The sequence below is a fragment of the Hylobates moloch genome, unplaced genomic scaffold (assembly GCF_009828535.3).
Source record: "Hylobates moloch isolate HMO894 unplaced genomic scaffold, HMol_V3 SCAFFOLD_14, whole genome shotgun sequence".
Classification (NCBI taxonomy): domain Eukaryota; kingdom Metazoa; phylum Chordata; class Mammalia; order Primates; family Hylobatidae; genus Hylobates; species Hylobates moloch.
The window spans coordinates 94,523,784-94,543,077 of NW_026652289.1; the positions used below are offsets into that span (position 1 = coordinate 94,523,784).

Here is a 19,294-nt window from a genome sequence, read left to right on the forward strand (position 1 = left end):
TGAGGCCGGGCGCAGTGGCTCACGCCTGTAATCCCAGCACTTTGGGAGGCCGAGGCGGGCGGATCACGAGGTCAGGAGATTGAGACCATCCTGGCTAACATGGTGAAACCCCATCTCTACTGAAAATACAAAAAATTAGCTGGGTGTGGTGGTGGGTGCCTGTGGTCCCAGCTACTCGGGAGGCTGAGGCAGGAGAATGGCGCGAACCCGGGAGGCGGAGCTTGCAGTGAGCTGAGATCGCACCACTGCACTCCAGCCTGGGCGACAGAGCGAGACTCTGTCTCAAAAAAAAAAAAAGATATTGAAAGCATTTTTCATAGTAAAAGTATGTAAAATATGACTCCAAGTAAAATTTAGCATACTATAATCATGTGTACATGTATGAAAATATTCCAAATTTAGTTGCCTACAGTCTCATAAGAAAACAATTTCAATAATAATAAAAACAGTCCCTAGCATCTTGCTCTTTATCTACATTGTCTCATTTTATCTTCTAAAAGGCCTTAACAAGACCATTATTGTCTCCATTTTGCAGAGGAAGCAAGTAAAAAGTAAAAAGATTTACCAAAGAACACTAATTTTGATCTTAAAATCAGACCCTTATTCTCAATTCTTCCTGTGTTCTAAGTTGAACAACACTGGGAATCTGCTGGGATATAAAGGGCATGTCCTCCAAGGATTTAAGTTTAGTGTCTCCCGGTGTAATTCCTTTGAAAAGAAAAATCATCACATGAACTCTGGTATATTTGGATTTTTTCCTCCATGCCCATTTTACCTAATGGAGCTTTTTTTTCCCCTTTATTTTTAAAATAAATGATATTTTCAAATATTATATCCATATACGTATCTCCCATATACCCCTTTTTCAGAAAACCACTAGATGACGTGTTCCACCAAAACCAAGAGTAAACCAGAAAGAATAATCAAGGGCTTCAGGAAATAAAGGATCCAACATAAACAGAATAGGAGAGAGTACCCAGAATGATGGTGAAGGGAGACCCCAAGACAACAGCTGTGACACAGACCTAGAAAGCAAACCCAGATGGGAGCCAGAGAACAGGGTTCCAGGAAGGAGATCTCCAAGGAAAAGACAGGCTGGTAAGTCTCCTAAGAAGAGAATGAATGTCAGTGGAGAGTTTGGGATGGGTTAATGACGGATACATGACGGATACAAGAAAACTAAGAAAAGAAAAAACTAGACTATTTTTCACAAGGGAGAAAAAAACTATACCATAAAGGTATACATGTCTCTTGTACAGTTTTTCCTTTACACACACACACACACACACACATTTCCTTTATAGTATAGGCGTGGATTAGCTAAGAATAATAGTTCCTGGGGTGTAATGTAAAGCAAGATTTTCAGTGTAATCCTATTGAAAAGATAAATGGTGAGGGAAAATATGCATAGGAATGGCTTAAAACAGCTGAAGCCTCATCTTCATAAGTAGGAAGTCAAAAGGTATCTAATGTGGAAAAAAATCAAGAAATAGCATACATTTGTTATTTAGAAATATGAAGAGCTAAAAGATTCATAAAAGGGAGACCTCTGGGAAAGAGGGTTCTGGGGTGGGAAGAAATAACACAACTGAGTGTAGGATTTTCATGATGGTTTATATTTTTTACTTTTTCAACTATGTGCACATATAATTTTTTTCTTCCTTAAAAAAAGTTTTTATTTTTATAGATTCAGCGGGTACAGGTCCAGTTTGTTACATGTATATATTGCATAGTGGTGAAGTCTGGGCTTTCAATGTGCCCATCACCTGAATAGTGAACACTGTTCCCAAAAGGGAATTTTTCAACCCTTGGCCCTCTGCCACCCTCTCCGCTTTTGGACTCCCTAGTGTCTATTATCCCCCTCTGTATGTCCATGTATAACCACTGTTTAGCTCCCACGTATAAGTCAGAACTGTGCATGTATACTTTCATAAAAATTACAGGGCCGGGCACGGTGGCTCACGCCTATAATCCCAGCACTTTGGGAGGCTGAGGCGGACAAATCATGAGGTCAGGAGTTCGAGACCAGCCTGGCCAACATGGTGAAACCCCGTCTCTACTAAAAATACAAAAAATTATCTGGGCATAGTGGCAGGCGCCTGTAATCCCAGCTACTCGGGAAGCTGAGGCAGGAGAATCGTTGTGAACCCGGGAGGCAGAGGTTGCAGTGAGCCGAGATCGCACCACTGCACTCCAGTCCAGGTGACAGAGTGAGACTCTGTCTCAAAAATAAATAAATAAATACATAAATACATAAGTAAAATCACAATAAACAAACACGTTTACTGTACATAAGAATTATACAGTTTAAAGTCATCTCAACACATCCTTGTGTTCTCAGAAGTAACCACTATCTAAATGTTTATAGTGTGCATCCTTCCAGATCTTTTCTATGCATATTAGAAACACATACACACAATGCTTACTTCTTTTTAAACAAAAACACACAAAGCGGTCAGGCGGGTGGGCAAAAATAAAAAATTAAAATTAAAAAACACACAAAAAGGGCGTCATACTAAATTGTTTGGCAACTTGCTTTGTTCCCCATTCACAAGCAATCCTCTTTTTTTCATTTTAGTTTTTTGAGATGGAGTTTCGCTCTTGTTGCCCAGGCTAGAGTGCAATAGTGCAATCTTGGCTCACTGCAAACTCCGCCTCCCTGGTTCAAGCAATTCTCCTGCCTCAGCCTCCCAAGCAGCTGGGATTACAGGCACCCACCACCAGGCCCGGTTAATTTTTGCATTTTTAGTAGAGATGGGGTTTCAACATTTTGGTCAGGATGGTCTCAAAATCCTGACCTCAGGTGATCCACCTGCCTTGGCCTCCCAAAGTGCCGGGATTACAGGCGTGAGCCACCACTCCCGGCCAATCCTCTCGTTTTATCAGTGAAATCTTCCTGTGTCCGTACACACAGTCTTTTTAGTGGCTGCACAGTACTATGGAGTGTGACAGGCTGAATAATGCTCCCCCAAAGATGTCTAGATACTAATTCTCAGATCCTGTGAATATGCTACCTTACATGGCAAAAGGAACTCTGCAGAAATGATTAAATTAAGGATCCCGACTAGGGTGGTTATCCTGGATTATCCAAGTATGATGTAATCACAAGAGTTCTTATAAGAGGGAGACAGGAGGATCAGAATAGGAGATGTGATATTGGGAGCAGAAGGTCACAGTCAGGAGGAAGGAAGCAGAGATCAGAGAGAGAGTGAGAGAGATTTGAAGATACTATGCTGTTGGCCTTAAAGATGGAGGAAGGGGTCACACGTCAAGAAATGCATGCCTTCTTTAGAAGCTAGAAAAGGAAAGAAAACAGATTATCTCCTAAAGCTTCCAGAAGGAATAGTCCTGCCGAAATCCTAATTTTAGGTCTTCGGACTTCCAGAACTATAAAATAATAAATTTATGTTGTTTTAAGGCAGTAAGGTTGTGGTAATTTGTTATAGCAAATAGGAAATTATTACACAACAGGAATAGGAAAGAAATACACACAGTATACTAATTATATGATCCTGTTTTAATTTTTCACCTTTACAAATAGTGCTGCAATACATACGAGTTAGCATTATTCTAGAAATTATGGTGAGAAGCAGGATTGCTAGACTTGTTTAAAATCACATTTTAATTGTGATTAGACACTGCCAAATTATCTACCAAAAGATTGTAGCAACTTATACTCCCACTATCAGTGTACAAGAATAACTGCTTCTCCACAAGGTCTCCAATCCCCATAGCCAGAACCTTGATCTCAGAGCTATATCTTCCAAAAGTCAAGACCAGTTCCAATGAAATCATACTCACAAAGATGATGAAAAGCTTCCTTCTAGGATAACTTTCTTTCAGTAACCATAACCTGAGGACATCCCACCACATAAGGAGAGAAAGACTTAAGAAGTAAAAGATGCAGCAACCCTTTTATCACTTTTAAAGTCTGCATTAAACGGGCATTCTGTTAGCCAGGCATGGTGGCAGGTGCCTGTAGTCCCAGCTACTCAGGAGGCTGAGGCAGGAGAATCACTTGAACTCAGGAGGCAGAGGTTGCAGCGAGCCGAGATCGCGCCATTGCACTCCAGCTTGGGAAATAGAGCAAGACTCCGTCGCAGAAAAAAAAAAAAAAAAAAAAGCTCAATAAATATTAATCCATTGAATGAATATTTGGCACACAGTGGAAACTCCAGAAACACTTGGAACCAAAATCGTCCTAACATTTGCCTTTTTTTAATGTAATCTAAATTTCACAAACCCTAGGAAATACCATAATAGAATGCTTACTGAATTCCTAAGTCAGCCTTGTTGTAACAAAATTTCTTATAACTAAACAAGGCTGGAACTTGCCTGAATATTATCTTTTTATTGGCAGCAACTCAAATTGACAGATGTGACCAAAAAAAAATCTGAGGTCAATTCGGTTTTCTAGTCAAAAGAAAAAACTGTGAACATAATAAATGTAGATACTGGCTTCGTCTGAGACCCTCAGAATTACTCTTGGACCTGCCAAGTTAGCATAGAAAAATCTAGGCAGGAAGCCAGAACTTGTCTAATAACTAGCAATAATATTACAAAGCAAAATCAGCTCAGGACCACCCTCAATGACAGTAGACCAAATCAGCACACCAAACTGAGTTCAAAGGTTTCAAATGCGTATATTCTAAAACTGAGGTGTCCAGGCTGGGCATAGTGACTCATACCTGTAATCCCAGCACTTCGGGAGGCCAGTGCCAGAGGATAACTTGAGGTCAGGAGTTTAAGACCACCCTGGCCAACATGGTGAAAAATACAAAGGAAAAAAAAATTAGCTGGGTATGGTGGTGCATGTCTGTAGTCCCAGCTACTCAGGAGGCTGAGGCAGGAGAATCACTTGAATCAAGGAGGCGGAGATTGCAGTGACCCAAGATTGCGCCACTGCACTCCAGCCTGGGCGACAGAGCGAGACTCCGTCTCAAAAAAAAAAAAAGAACTGAGGTGTCCAATACAGTAACCACTAGTTACACAAGGATACTGGGCATTGAAATGTGGCTAGTCCAAATTGAGATGTGCTATAAATATAACATACCAGATTCTGAAGACTTGCTATCAAGAAGAATGTAAAATATTTCATTAATAACTTTTATACTGATTACTTGTTGAAACAATATTTTGGAAGGGCCAGGCACGGTGGCTCATGCCTGTAATTCCAACACTTTGGGAGGCTGAGGCGGGTGGATTGCTTGAGGCCAGGAGTTCAAGATCAGCCTGGGCAACATGGCAAAACCTGGTCTCTACAAAAAATACAAAAAAAATCAACCATGCATGGTGGCACATGCCTGTAGTCCCAACAAGTTCGGAGGCTTAGGTGACAGAATAACCTGAGCCTAGGAAGTCAAGGCTGCCATGAGCCGTGATCGCACCATTGCACTCCCGTCTGGGCAACAGGAGTGAGACCCTGTCTCCAAAAATAATAATAATATTTTCGATATAAGGGATTAAACTCTATTACGAAAATTAATTTTGCTGGGCACAGTGGTGTGCACCTGCAGTACCAGCTACTTGGGAGGCTAAGGCAGGAAGGTCACTTGAACCTAGGAGTTCGAGACTGTACTGCACAGCGGCTACCAGAAATTTTTAAATTAAATCTGTGGCTACAGGCACCACTGCAGGGGAATGGGAAGCTGCTACCCTAGGATCAGGCCCATGGGGGAAATGGGAAACCTTGGTACTGCAGTAGTCCCTGCTAGCCCATCATTTTTAGGAGCCATGACAATAAAACCAATCATAATTAATAGAATGCACTACTCTCACTACAGGCCCCAGAAGACAACATAGATGCCCTTTTTTTATCCCTGCCTAAGGGAAAGAAAACAAACACCTGCAGAGGCAAGAAGTGGCTGAGGACCCAGAGTGAGGCAGGGAGAGGTCACTCAGCCTTTCTACGCCTCAGTTTACACATCTGTAAAACGAGAGTAATAGCACAACCTCTATCACAGGGTTGTTCTGAGGATTAGAGGCAATTAGCCAGGCACAGTTGCTCCCAGTATTTGGTGAGGCTGAGGCAGGAGCATCCCTTGAGCCCAGGAGTTCAAGACCAGCCTGGGCAACACACAGAGAGACAGCATCTCTCCCTAAAATAAAAAAAAAAAATTAGCTGTATATGGTGGTGTCTCCCTGTAGTCCCAGCTACAGCTACTCAGGAGGCTGGGGCGGGAGGATCGCTTAAGCCCACAAGTTTGAGGCTTCGGTGAGCCATGACTGCGCCACTGCACTCCAGCCTGGGCAACAGAGTCAGATCCTGTCACTAATTCATTCATTCATAAATAAATAAATAAAATTTAAAATTTAATTTTAAAAAAATGGCTGGGTGTGGTGCTCATGCCTGTAATCCTAGCACTTTGAGAAGCCAAGATGGGTGGACTGCTTGAACCCTGGAGTTTGAGGCCCGCCTAGGCAACATGGCAAAACTCTGTCTCTACAAAAAATACATAAAAATTAGCAGGGCAGGTGGCGCACACCTGTGGTCCCAGCTACTCGAAGGCTGAGATGGGAGGATCACCTGAGCCCAGGAAGGTCAAGGCTGCAGTGAGCTGGGATTGCACCACTGCATTCCAGTCTAGACTACAGAATGAGACCTCATCTCAAAAAAAAAAAAATTTTTAATGAGTTCATTGACGGCAAGCGCCAGGCCAACAGTAAGTGCTCAATAAATCTGAGTTACTGTTGTCTCCCACTGTTAACGATCTGCATTCGTTGAGTGCTCTGTGCCCAAGCACCATTTCCCTACACACAGTTCTAGAGAGGGGCTGTACTGCCTATATTCACTTTACAGATGGGAAAACCAAGGTTTGGAAAAGTCACCTGACCAAGGTCACAAAGCTAGTAAGAAATTCAGTCTCAAAGGTGGGCTCCCCTGGCTTTGAAGTCCCTCCAGTGATCCACTGCCCTGAATGCTCCCAATGTCTCCGTGGCTCTTTTTTTTTGTTTTTGTTTTTTGAGAGAGTCTCACTCTGTCACCCAGGCTGGAGTGCAGTGGGGCAATCTCGGCTCACTGCAACCTCCACCTCCTGAGTTCAAGCAATTCCCCTGCCTCAGCCTCCCAAGTAGCTGGGATTACAGGCACATGCCACCACTCCCAGCTAATTTTTTTGTATTTTTAGTAGAGACGGGGTTTCACCATGTTGGCTAGACTGGTCTCAAACTCCTGACCTCAGGCAATTCGCCCACCTCGGCCTCCCAAGGTGCTAGGATTACAGGTGTGAGCCACCGCGCCTGGCCTCTGTGGTTCTTTGTATGGGCACAAGTTAAGGTTATAGTACTTGCTGTTTAGAAAATAAAGGAGGTTAGCTAGACCCAAGAATCTCTGGCTCCTTGGAGACTGTGGGATTATGAGTAGGTTGTTTCTTGTCTCCACTTTTTAGAGGGCTGGCCCCACCAGACCTGCGTAGCTCCCTAGAAACACCATGCCCAAGGAAGGTGTTCAGTAATGTGTGTTCCTTTCTGACTCTAAATGTCAGGTCTTTCTAAGTAAATTTTGTGATTTAAAAAAGGTGAGGTCAGTAAAGGATAAAATGTGCTTTGAGAGTGTCAGGATGAAATTGTTTCCATGAGGAAGAGGGACAAGTGTATCCCATGGTAAGTGGGCCTAGATCAAGACTTGGCCTCCAATAGTCAGTAACTACAAACTGGACAAATAATATTTTGAGGGCACTAAGGCAATATGATGTTATGCCAAAAAAAAAAAAAGGCCCGGCTAAAAGCCAGAAGTTGAGACTCCACCTCTGCCACAGATCAGCTGTGTGACCCAGGTGCTAATCTCATCCCTCTCTGTCTGGTTCTGTTTCTGCGGATATAGAATGGAGAAAAAAAAAAACCCATCATCATCTGTGATTCACTGATCTGATATTTCTACTGGAGAGAGCTGTTCTAGAATCATTGGTCAAACTTTTTTTTTTTCTTGAGATGGAGTCTCGCTCTGTCGCCCAAGCTGGAGTGCAGTGACACGATCTTGGCTCACTGCAAGCTCCGCCTCCTGGGTTCATGCCATTCTCTTGCCTCAGCCTCCTGAGTAGCTGGGATTATAGGTGCACACCAGCACACCCAGCTAATTTTTTGTATTTTTAGTAGAGACGGGGTTTCACCCTGTTAGCCAGGATGGTCTCGATCTCCTAACCTCATGATCCACCCGCCTCAGCCTCCCAAAGTGCTGGGAATACAGGCGTGAGCCACCGCGCCCGGCCTGGTCAAACTTCTTGAAGCCACTAACTTCAGAATATGCAAGAAGTCATAACATTTTAAAATAAGATATAAGGGTTTGTTTTTGTTTTTTTTTTAAGACAGAGTCTGGTTCTGTCACCCAGGCTGGAGTGCAATGGCACGATCTCAGCTCACTGCAACCTCTGCCTCCCAGGCTTAAGCGATTCTCCTGCCTCAGCCTCTCAAGTAGCTGGGAATATAGGTGCCCACCACCACGCCCAGCTAATTTTTGTACTTTTAGTAGAGACAGGGTTTCACCACGTTGGCCAGGCTAGTCTCGAACCCCTGACGTCAGGTGATCCACCCACCTCGGCCTCCCAAAGTGCCAAAAGGCATGAGCCACCATGCCTAGCCAAGCAGATTCTTTTAGAAAAATTTCATCTAGGCCAGACATGGTGGTTCATGCCCATAATCCCAGCATTTTGGGAAGCCAAGGTGGGAAGATCGCTCAAGCCCAGGAGTTTGAGACCAGACTGAACAACATGGTGAAACCCTAATCTCTCCAAAAATTTTTAAAAATTAGCCAAGAGCCAGGCATGGTGGCTCACGCCTGTAATCCCAGCACGTTGGGAGGCTGAGGTGGGTGGATCACCTGAGGTCAGGAGTTTGAGACCAGCCTGGCCAACATGGTGAAACCCCGTCTCTAATAAACAATAAAAAAAAATTAGCTGGGCATGGTGGCATGCGCCTGTAGTCCCAGCTGCTGGGGAGGCTGAGGCAGGAGAATCGCTAGAACCCGGAAGGCAGAGGTTGCAGTGAGCCGAGATCGCGCCACTGCACTCCAGCCTGGGCAAGAGTGAGACTCCGTCTCAAAAAAAAAAATGAAAAACAAAAATTAGCCAGGGTTGGTGGCATGCTCCTGTGGTCCAGCTACTCAGGACGCTGAGGTGGGAGGACTGCTTGAGCCTGAGAGGTCAAGGCTGCACTGAGCCATGATCACACTCCTACATGCCAGCCTAGGCAACAGAGCAAGACCCCCTGTCTTAAAAAAAAAAAAAGAAAGAAAAACTGCACATGATGAATTGCCCGTTATGGTGGTGAATACGCTTTCCTTCTAAAAACCATACGAGGAGATAGCCTTTATCCTTGTAAGACTTCACAAATTCATCTGACAATGAAGGGGGCCCATGGCTTCTACTAAATCCTCCTCATCTTTGCCACTGACTGTGCCTTTGCCCAATTCAACTACCAGTTGCTTTTAAATCACGTGAATATATCCCAGGAAAAAAATGGAGGCTTGAAAAGAGTGCAAGTAGAAAATAAAGAAAAGGCTTCTTAGAACTCTACTGGAATTAGCCAGTAGATGCCTTTGATTTAATCAGAGAAGTATAACTTACCTGCTTCCTACAAAATGAAGCCAATAAACTGCTGGTTCTTGTAAGTCACAAAAACGAACCATCAATATTCTGCTCAAAAAAAGAATGCATACATTCTGATCCTTTCTTCTCAGAAGTTCTCATACTCATCCCCTCCTCCCTACTACCTCTGGTCTTACAGACTCATTGCCTCATACCTTACACATCACAATAGTCTCTCAGCTGAATTAACTCTAGTTTCTCCATCCTGCTGCCAGGCAATCCCCCTAAAATACAACTGTGTTCAATCAAACATTTCTATATTTGAACCTCTACACAGTACCTGCCCTTAAAGAATTCACCATCTGGTAGGGAAGACATATGTCTCATGATTCCCTTGTCCAAAATCCCCACCAATATAATCATTCTGAAGAACAATTTATCAACTTCCAGTAGAGTTTAAGATGGGATGACCAGGCGTGGTGGCTCATGCCTGTAATCCCAGCACTTTGGGAGGACTAGGTGGGCAGATTGAGGTCAGGAGTTTGAGACTAGCCTGACCAACATGGAGAAACCCCAACTCTACTAAAAATACAAAATTAGGCCGGGCGCGGTGGCTCATGCCTGTAATCCCAGCACTTTGGGAGGCCGAGGCAGGCGGATCACAAGGTCAGGAGATCGAGACCATCCTGGCTAACACGGTGAAACCCCGTCTCTACTAAAAATACAAAAAATTAGCCGAGTGTGGTGGCGGGCGCCTGTAGTCCCAGCTACGCGGGAGGCTGAGGCAGGAGAATGGCGTGAACCCCGGGGGGCGGAGCCTGCAGTGAGCCAAGATCGCGCCACTGCACTCCAGCCTGGGTGAAAGAGCGAGACTCTGTCTCAAAAAAAAAAAAAAAAATACAAAATTAGCCAGGCGTGGTGGTGCATGCCTGTAATCCCAGCTACTCAGGAGGCTGAGGCAGGAGAATTGCTTGAACCCAGGAGGTGGAGTTTGCGGTGAGCTGAGATCATGGCATTACACTCCAGTCCGGCAACAGAGCGAGACTCCATCTCAAAAGAAAAAAAAAAGATGTGCCTACTCTTTGACCTAGGGACTTCACTGCTAGCTACCCTATCTTGGTATACTCTTAAACACATAAACAAGGAAAGGAATATGTTTATAAAAACATTATTGTAACAGGAAAAAAAAAAGAAACTCCAAGTAACCTAAGTGCCTATAAACAAAAAAATTAAATTTTCATTATACAAATTTTCAAATACATAAAATATACATACATATAATATATACTGTATAAGTGTGTTTGTGTGTTTGATTATATACATACCTATATACCCATCATTGACATTCTAAATTAAAAGCTGGTCATCTTGCTTCATCCTATTCCTTTCTTAAAAAAAAAAAAAAAATTGTACTTTACAGCTTACACAAGTTGTATTTGGTTACTCTATCTCTAAATCAAGTTTATTCTAGGACACTTACCCTTTCTCCCATCTACCTCTCCCCTGTTTTTCTCCTTCATGACATTGATTTGTTGAAGAGAATGGTCAGTTCATCTGTACCTCATACTGAGTTTTTTTTATTGCTTCCTCAAGATAGCATGTAATTTCCTGATCTTCCCTATGTCTTACAAACTAAAAGTCTCTGAAGTTAATTAAAATTCAGATTTAATATTTTAGACAAAAAATGTCAATAGCAACATGCTTGATATTGAAGCACATCAGGAAGCACATCTTTTTTGGATCACTTTTAATGATACTAAGAATAATAGCTAGGTTAGTGATAGTCTAATCTTTCCAATGTAAAGTTATATTCTTTTAGCTTGAGGCCAGCTAGTAATCTGTGGAATCATACTTTGGCTCCATGGGAATATCCAATTCCCAATCAAACATTTTTGTCTAACAGTTTTAGCACCCATTAATGATCCTCGCCCAAATCAATTATTCATAACAGGTTGTAACAAATTGCCACTTTCAAATTCTTTAATTCCTTCTACATTACTTGGCATCCCTCACTAAATATAAAATGGTTCCCACTCAAAAGGCAGTTCAAATATATAATTGTTTTTCATTACCAATTTTCAGAGTAAAGAATAGCCACCTAGCCACCTCTATATGTTTTATTTATTGTTATATAATCATTTTCTCAAGAAATTATTCTCCTTATTTCTTCTGATGTTCAAATTGTCCCAATTTTGGCCAAGGAGAGCCTTTTCGATTTGGCTTTTCCATCTTTGAAAGCTTTCCTGGTTTTGGCACAAGATATTCCAGGTTACACATGTCCCCTGCTCTAGACTCAGAATCAGTCATTTCTTCAAGGAGTCCTGGATTCTTTCAAGTACAAGTATTTAAAGACCAAAATTAGGGTATTAGAAGAGCTCACATCTACCAAGATGACAAAGTGTTTCTAGGTCCTCTTAGTGGACAGAGCTAAGGAACAAATTTATATGGATTGAATTAAGAAATGTGTATTATAAATGATGAATTCATATTGACATTTATAATTCAGGTTCAAAATTATAGGTTTTGTGCTTAGCTTCTTTGATTTTATACTTGTATCTCTATTGATTTGTAATATATTCACATAAGGACTCACTGCCTTTATCCTACAATACATATCATATGGTGTCAAAATTAAAATACTAATATTACAACTAGCAATAAAATGAATAAAGTTGGGGGTTTTTTTGCAGTTCTTTTATCCTTAGCATATATGCCATTTAGTATTAAGCTCCAAAGTCACCTGAAATAGTTTTTCTCCATGTATTTAAATAACTATTTTGATATACACATGGATACAATTGTTCGAGTTTGTCTTCAATTTTAAGGATTAAAAAAAATTTTGATGTTACTATAGTTTCTGAATGTGTAAAGTATTTACATAATTCAAAAGTTAGAACTAAATAATAAAAAGACACACTCAGAAATCACATTTCCATCCCTACTTCATGTATTCCCCATACCCTCTACCATAGGGTAACAATTTTATTAGTTTCTAATTTGTCTTTTCAGTGTTTCTCTTTGCAACATGAACAAATTTGCACACACTCTTATTCTTATTCTCCACCCTTCCACTCTACTTTTTTTTTTCCCTGAAGGCAGGGTCTCATGCTGTCACCCAGGCTGGAATGCAGTGGCATGATCATGGCTCACTGTAGCCTCGACCTCGCAGACTCAGGCGATCCTCCCACCTCAGCCTCCCAAGTAGCTGGGACTACAGGCACGCATCACCACACCCGACTAATTCTAATTTTTGGAGAGACGAGGTTTTGACATGTTGCCCAGGCTGGTCTCAAACTCCAGGGCTCAAGCAGTCCTCCCGCCTCAGCCTCCCAAAGTGCTGGGATTACAGGCATGAGTCACCACGCCCAGCCACCATTCCCTACTTCTCACACCAAAGGAACATACTAAACACACATTGTTCTGTACTTTGCTTTTTTTCCCATTTAATATATATCCTGGAAAACACTGCATAGAGATTTTTCTCATTCTGTTTTACAGCTGCATAGTACTCGGCTATGTGAAAATACCATCATATACTTTTAATTAAAAAAAAAACTAGTTATCTCTTACTCTAGCAATCACAAGCTCTCACCTTGCAATTTGAGTCCTTCTATCAACTGCCTCACACATTTACTTCATCCATTTTTCTCTTAATATCGGGCCCTGACAGTAATCTGATTTTAAACAATTCTCCTTCCTCATCCCATACACACTTACCTTATTCCAGACGCAATGTCTCTCCTCATGCTATTTTCCCAGTTTAGAATGGTTACATCCTTTCTCTCCAAATTCTATACTTCAATCAAAGCCCATTTTTAAAAGATCTTTTCTCCAACAAAACTTTCTAAGATGAGCTCTTAAATTTCCTCGGCAATATATAGCATAATCTATGTTTCTCCTTCATTCAACAAACAAACGTTTACTGAGTAAATGAAGAGCAAGGAGCTTATGTTCTGGGGTAAGAGCTTCGCAATAAAGAAGTAAATAAATAGTAGTAGTAGTGGTGGTTGTGGCAGTGATAAATGGTATGAAGAAAAAGTAAGGCAAAGTCAGAAACAAGAGTACTAGATTAGGGATAGGGAATTGCCATTTTGGAGAAAGTGATTACAAAAGGCCTCTCTGAGGAGGTGACAAGTGAGTAGAAACAGGAATGAAAGGGAAAAGCAAACCTAGGGAGGATCCAAAGGAAGCATCATGACGCACAAGTCATTCTCTTGGTTGCCTAGCATCAAAACACCTTCTTGTCCTTGGGGAATTCCCTTCCATATGCATATTGAAAGAAGGCAGAAACCTCTGCCTACTACTGAATATTTGCTTTCCTTGATTCCCATAAGGCAAGGGTACAGTCATATGACCTCCACTCCACAAGAGAAGCATCTGTGCTGGACCTTAATGTAGAAGATAGTGCATAAAAAAAGCCAAGAGTGTGTAGAACCCTTTGTGGCAAACGTGGCAGCAGATTCCAATAACAGTAGTGGTAGCAGCTTCCTGCTGTGATAAATTCCTTTTCTGTTAAATTAACCAGAGATTATTTGACTGCTTAGAACTAAGAATTCTGGCTGACCCTGGTGATCCAGGGAAATGGTACAGCATATGTAAGGGCCCTGAGCTACCGTGAAGAAGTATAACAGGAAATGCAATCATAGAAATACGAATGGGCTGGATCACATAGAGCCTTACAGGCACTAGCAAAGAGTGAATTTTATTGAGATTACTAGCAAGTTGTCAGAAAGTTTTAAACAGGAGAGTGTTGTGATGTGATTTACATTATTAAGAGGCTACTCCTGTTATCATTTGGTTAATACATAGTGGAAAGCAAGAACTGAAGCAAGCGTACTAGTTAGAAAATTATTCCAGGCAAGAACTGCAGGCACCTCAGGCCTGGATGATACCTGTGTGGTTATTAGACAATTTATATTTAATTACTATATATTTAAGTTAAATCTAACATCATATTTTATGCTTTCCATTTGTTCCCTGTTCAGTTTTTGGTTGTTTTTTTTTTTTTTTTTTTTGAAATAGAGTCTCACTCTGTCGCCTAGGCTGGACTGCAGTCGCATGATCTCGGCTCACTGCAACCTCCACCTCCTGGGTTCAAGCGATTCTCCTGTCTCAGCCTCCCAAGTAGCTGGGATTACAGGCATGCACCACCACACTCTGCTAATTTTTGTATTTTTAGTAGAGACGGGGTTTCACCATGTTGATCATGCTGGTCTCAAACTCCTGACCTCATGCAATCCATCTGCCTCGGCCTCCCAAAGGGCTGGGATTATAGGTGTGAGCCACCGTGCCCAGCCCCCTGTCCAGTTTCTTTTCTCTCCTTTGTTGTTGCTGCCTTCTTTTACCTCAATTCTTTTTAACATTCTATTTATTTCCTCTACTGATTTGGAAGTCATACCCTCTGTTTCTGTTCTTTTATTGGTTTTCTAGAAATTATACCAAGTAGTAAAGTCTAATCAAAATCTTTATTCTCTCTTTTCCCAAAAAATCTATAGATTTTAAAAGACATAAGCAACACATCAACAAAATGCAATATGTAGACCCTGTTTGGATTCCTGTTTGAAGAAACCAAATATAATTTTTTAAATCTTTTTTTAGTTAATTGGGAAAATGTGAATACTGTCTAAGTATGTAATGCTAAGATATTATTATTGATTTTTTTCTGTATATGATACTGGTATTATACTTTAAGCCCGTATCTTTTATAAGAACAATATACTTATGGGTTAAATAATGTGAATGTTAGGACTTTAAAATACGTGGGATATATATAAAAATACTTTAGTCATGAATTCATAACTGTTGAAGGTGGGTAATAAATACATAAGGATTCATTATACTCTTCTCTTTTACGTATTTAAAATTTTCCATAACAAAGAGGTTTTTTTTAAATTACTATCCTTCTAGGTAAGACAAGGACCTTAAATCCTAGACTCTACCTGTCCTACTTGTTATTCCCTTGTTTTTAATCCATTAGATATTTTTACTATGTTTAATGCAATCCATATTCATTTTCATTCTCTAAATATGTATCATTTTCTTTACCTTTAGTTTACTCTTCATACATTTCATTTTGTGATTTGGGATCAATTTCATTCTGTCCTAAGTATATCCTTTAAAAACATACAGTCCAATATGGTCCATGTGGCTATTTAATAAAAATTAAGTAAAACTAAAAATTCAGTTTATTGGCTACACTAGCCATATTTCAAGTACTCAATAGCCCTATGTAGCTTGTGACTACAATATTGGACAGCACAGAAAAAGAACATTTCCAGGCCCAATGTGGTGGCTCACACTGACAATCCCAGCACTTTGTAGGACTGAGGTGGGAGAATCACTTGAGCACAGGAGTTTGAGCCTGAGCAAAATAGCGAGACCTCGTCTCTACAAATAATTTAAAAAATTAGCCAGGTCGAGGTTGTGTGCATCTGTGGTCCCAGCTACTCAGGAGGCTGAAGTGGGAGGATCACCTGAGTGATCACATTATCATCACATTATCACATTACTTAATCCAGAAATATATTATTTTTAGCCCAGTGAGCCATGATTGCACCACACTCCAGCCTGGGTGACAGAGTGAGACCCTGTCTCAAGAAAAAAATAAATAACATTCCCATTTCCACAGAAACTTCTATTGAACAGTGCTGCTTTAAATGATCTTTCATAGGTGAGATGTTGGTGACAAGTTGTTTTTATCTGAAAATATCCTTATTTTACCATCATTCTTTAAATATATTTTCACTGGGCATAAAATTCTAGATTGACAGGCAGTTTTCATTCCATATAGCAGACATTTCACTGTCTGCTGATTTCCACTGTTGCTGCTGAAAAGTCATCTAGCCAGGCGCGGTGGCTCACGCCTATAATTCCAACACTTTGGGAGGCTAAGGCATGTGGATCACCTGAGGTCAGGAGTTCGAGACCAGCCTGGCCAACATAGTAAAACTCCGTCTCTACTAAAAACACAAAAAATTAGCTGCGTGTGGTGGCGGGTGCCTGTAATCTCAGCTACCAGGGAGGCTGAGGCAGGAGAATTGCTTGAACCCAGAAGGCGGAGGTTGCAGCGAGCCCAGATTGCGCCATTGCACTCCAGCCTGGGCAACAAGAGCGAAACTCCATCTCAAAAAAAAAAAAAAAAAAGAAAAGAAAAGTCATCTATTACTCTAATGCTTGCTCCTTTGATGGTTTTCTTTTTCTCCAGCTACTTTTGGTTTTCTGTGACCTTATTACAATGTGTTTAGGTGTGGACTTATTATTATCCTAATTAGGATTCATTGAAATTCTTGAATCCTGGTTTGGTATCTTTCCTTGGTTCCGGAAAATATTAGCCATCATCTCTTCAAATGTCCCATTCTCTCTTCCTTTCCTTCTGGAATTCCAATTAAGACTCTCTCACTCTATCCCCATATCTCTTACACTGTCTTCTATATTTCCCAACTTTTTGCTTCTAGCCATCATCTATGCTACATTCTGGATAATTTTATTTGATCTATATTCCAGTTTGATAATTTTTCTGATGTGTCCAATCTGCTGCAAATTGCATCATTAAGTTTTTAATTCAGTTACTTTTATCCTTTTTTTTTTGAGACAGAGTCTCATTCTGTCACCCAGGCTGCAGCATGGTGGTACAACCTTGGCTCAGTATAACCTTGACTTCCTGGACTCAAGTGATCCTCTCACATCAGCCTCCCGAGTAGCTGGGAGTACAGGCGCATGCCACTACACCCAGCTAATTTTTTTGTATTTTCTGTACAGACAGGGTTTCACCATATTGCCCAGGCTGGCCTCAAACTCCTGAGTCAGTTATTTTTTATTCCAAAAATTCAATTTGGTTTTTTCAAAACTATAATGCCACTTAAAAACAATCATTTCCTGTTCCCTATTCTCAAATTTGTCACTTATTTCTGTAAACACAGTAAGCTTGGTTGTTTTATTAAGTATCTTTCAATTATATGATATGATGCCTATGAAAATCTTTTTCTGTTGTCTGTTGTTTCTACTGGTTCATGCCTATGGTTCCTTGTCTCCTTGTATGTCTAGTTATCTTTGACTATGTGCTGATTACTGTCCTTGAAAAATTGTGGGGAGGCCTAAGATGAAGAAGCCTTCCTTTGGAGCACATTTGCATTTGCTTCTGACAAGCACCTGGAGTCAGGAACCAACCTAAATTAAGTATGGCTTACGGTTCCCTTTCCCACCTATGCTATGGGCACAGCTTTGTAAAGACTTTTGTTTGCTTGTTTCCTTTCTCTTTTTTCCTCCTGCTCTGCTCAGTACCAACACAACTTGTCTTGAAATTCCTTGATATTTGATTGTGAGGTAGGTGATGAAAAGGGGTTAGTTCTGGTTCATCCTTACCTCTCAGCTGTAGATATATGGAGCTCAAGCCTAATTAGGCAAGAATATCTCATAAGACTTTACATGTCCACATGTTGGGTGGGCTCTGCATCTTAATTTCTGTCCACCTCACCCCATAAGACTGATGAACAGAAACCTAAATTTCTTGATATCGGCAAACATATTGAAGGCAAAAGTGGCTTCAGTTCTCCAGATAGTCTGTTAACTTCCTGCTTTAGGCTTTCTTCCAGAATTTGGCTTAACAGATTCCCTTTTCTTCCCAGTTCTTCAAAGCTTAAGGTGGCCGGGCACGGTGGCTCATGCTTGTAATCCCAGCACTTTGGGAGGCCGAGGCGGGCGGATCACGAGGTCAGGACATCGAGACCACGGTGAAACCCTGTCTCTACTAAAAATACAAAAAATTAGCCGGGCGTGGTGGCGGGCGCCTGTAGTCCCAGCTACTTGGAGAGGCTGAGGCAGGAGAATGGCGTGAACCCGGGAGGAGGAGCTTGCAGTGAGCCGAGATCGTGCCACTGCACTCCAGCCTTGGGTGACAGAGCAAGACTCCGTCTCCAAAAAAAAAAAGCTACAAAGGTAATGTTCTATATATTTTATCCAACATTTTCAATTGTCTTCAAAAAGAAGACTGGTCGGCCGGGCGCAGTGGCTCACACCTGTAATCCCAGCACTTTGGGAGGCCAAGGCAGGTGGATCATGAGGTCAGGAGTTCAAGACCAGCCTGGCCAAGATGGTGAAACCCCAGCTCTATTAAAAATACAAAATTAGCCAGGTATGGTGGCATGCACCTGTAATCCCAGCTACTCAGGAGGCTGAGGCAGGAGAATCACTTGAATCCAACAGGCAAAGGTTGCAGTGAGCCAAGATCATGCTGCTGCACTCCAGCTTGGGTGACAGAGCAAGACTCCGAATCAAAAAAAAAAAAAAAAAGAAGAAGACTGGTCTAATCTAGGCCACTATTATCCAGAAACAAGATATATTTGGAAGTGACCTTCCTGATGTATAGCTGACCCTTTAACAACCCGGATTTGAACTGCACAGTCTGCTCACACACACTTTTTTTAATATATTAGAAAATTATTTTGAGGCTGGGCATGGTGGCCCACGCCTGTAATCCCAGCACTTTGGGAGGCCAAGGCAGGTGGATCATCTGAGGTCAGGAGCTCGAGACAAGTCTGGCCAATATGGCGAAAACCCATCTCTATTAAAATAATACAAAAATTAGCCAGGCGTGGGGGCAGGTGCCTGTAATCCTAGCTACTCGGGAGGCTGAGGCAGGGAGAACTGCTTGAACCCAGGAGGCAGAGGTTGCAGTAAGCCAAGATCGCACCACTGCACTCCAGCCGGGGCAACAGAGCAAGACTCTGTCTCAAAAAAAAAAAAAAAAAAATTATTTTGAGATCTTTGACAATTAA

The 19,294-nt window shown here is 41.5% G+C and overlaps 1 protein-coding gene across 9 annotated transcripts in view; it reads right to left on the reverse strand.

Annotated features, from left to right (window-relative positions):
• The window catches only part of GABPB1 (GA binding protein transcription factor subunit beta 1), an 83,267-nt gene that overhangs the window by 44,746 nt on the left and 19,227 nt on the right, over positions 1 to 19,294 (reverse strand). The window contains exon 1 of one of the 9 annotated variants that reach the window (XM_032174087.2): positions 10,847 to 10,863. The exons of 6 other annotated variants lie outside the window; for them this stretch is intronic. The gene's annotated coding sequence lies outside the window, so the exon portion shown is untranslated. Of the gene's footprint in view, positions 1 to 4,688; positions 4,708 to 9,560; positions 9,694 to 10,846; positions 10,864 to 19,294 lie in introns of those variants that run through there. 2 more of the 9 variants (XM_058427303.1, XM_058427304.1) reach the window with 2 other exon arrangements.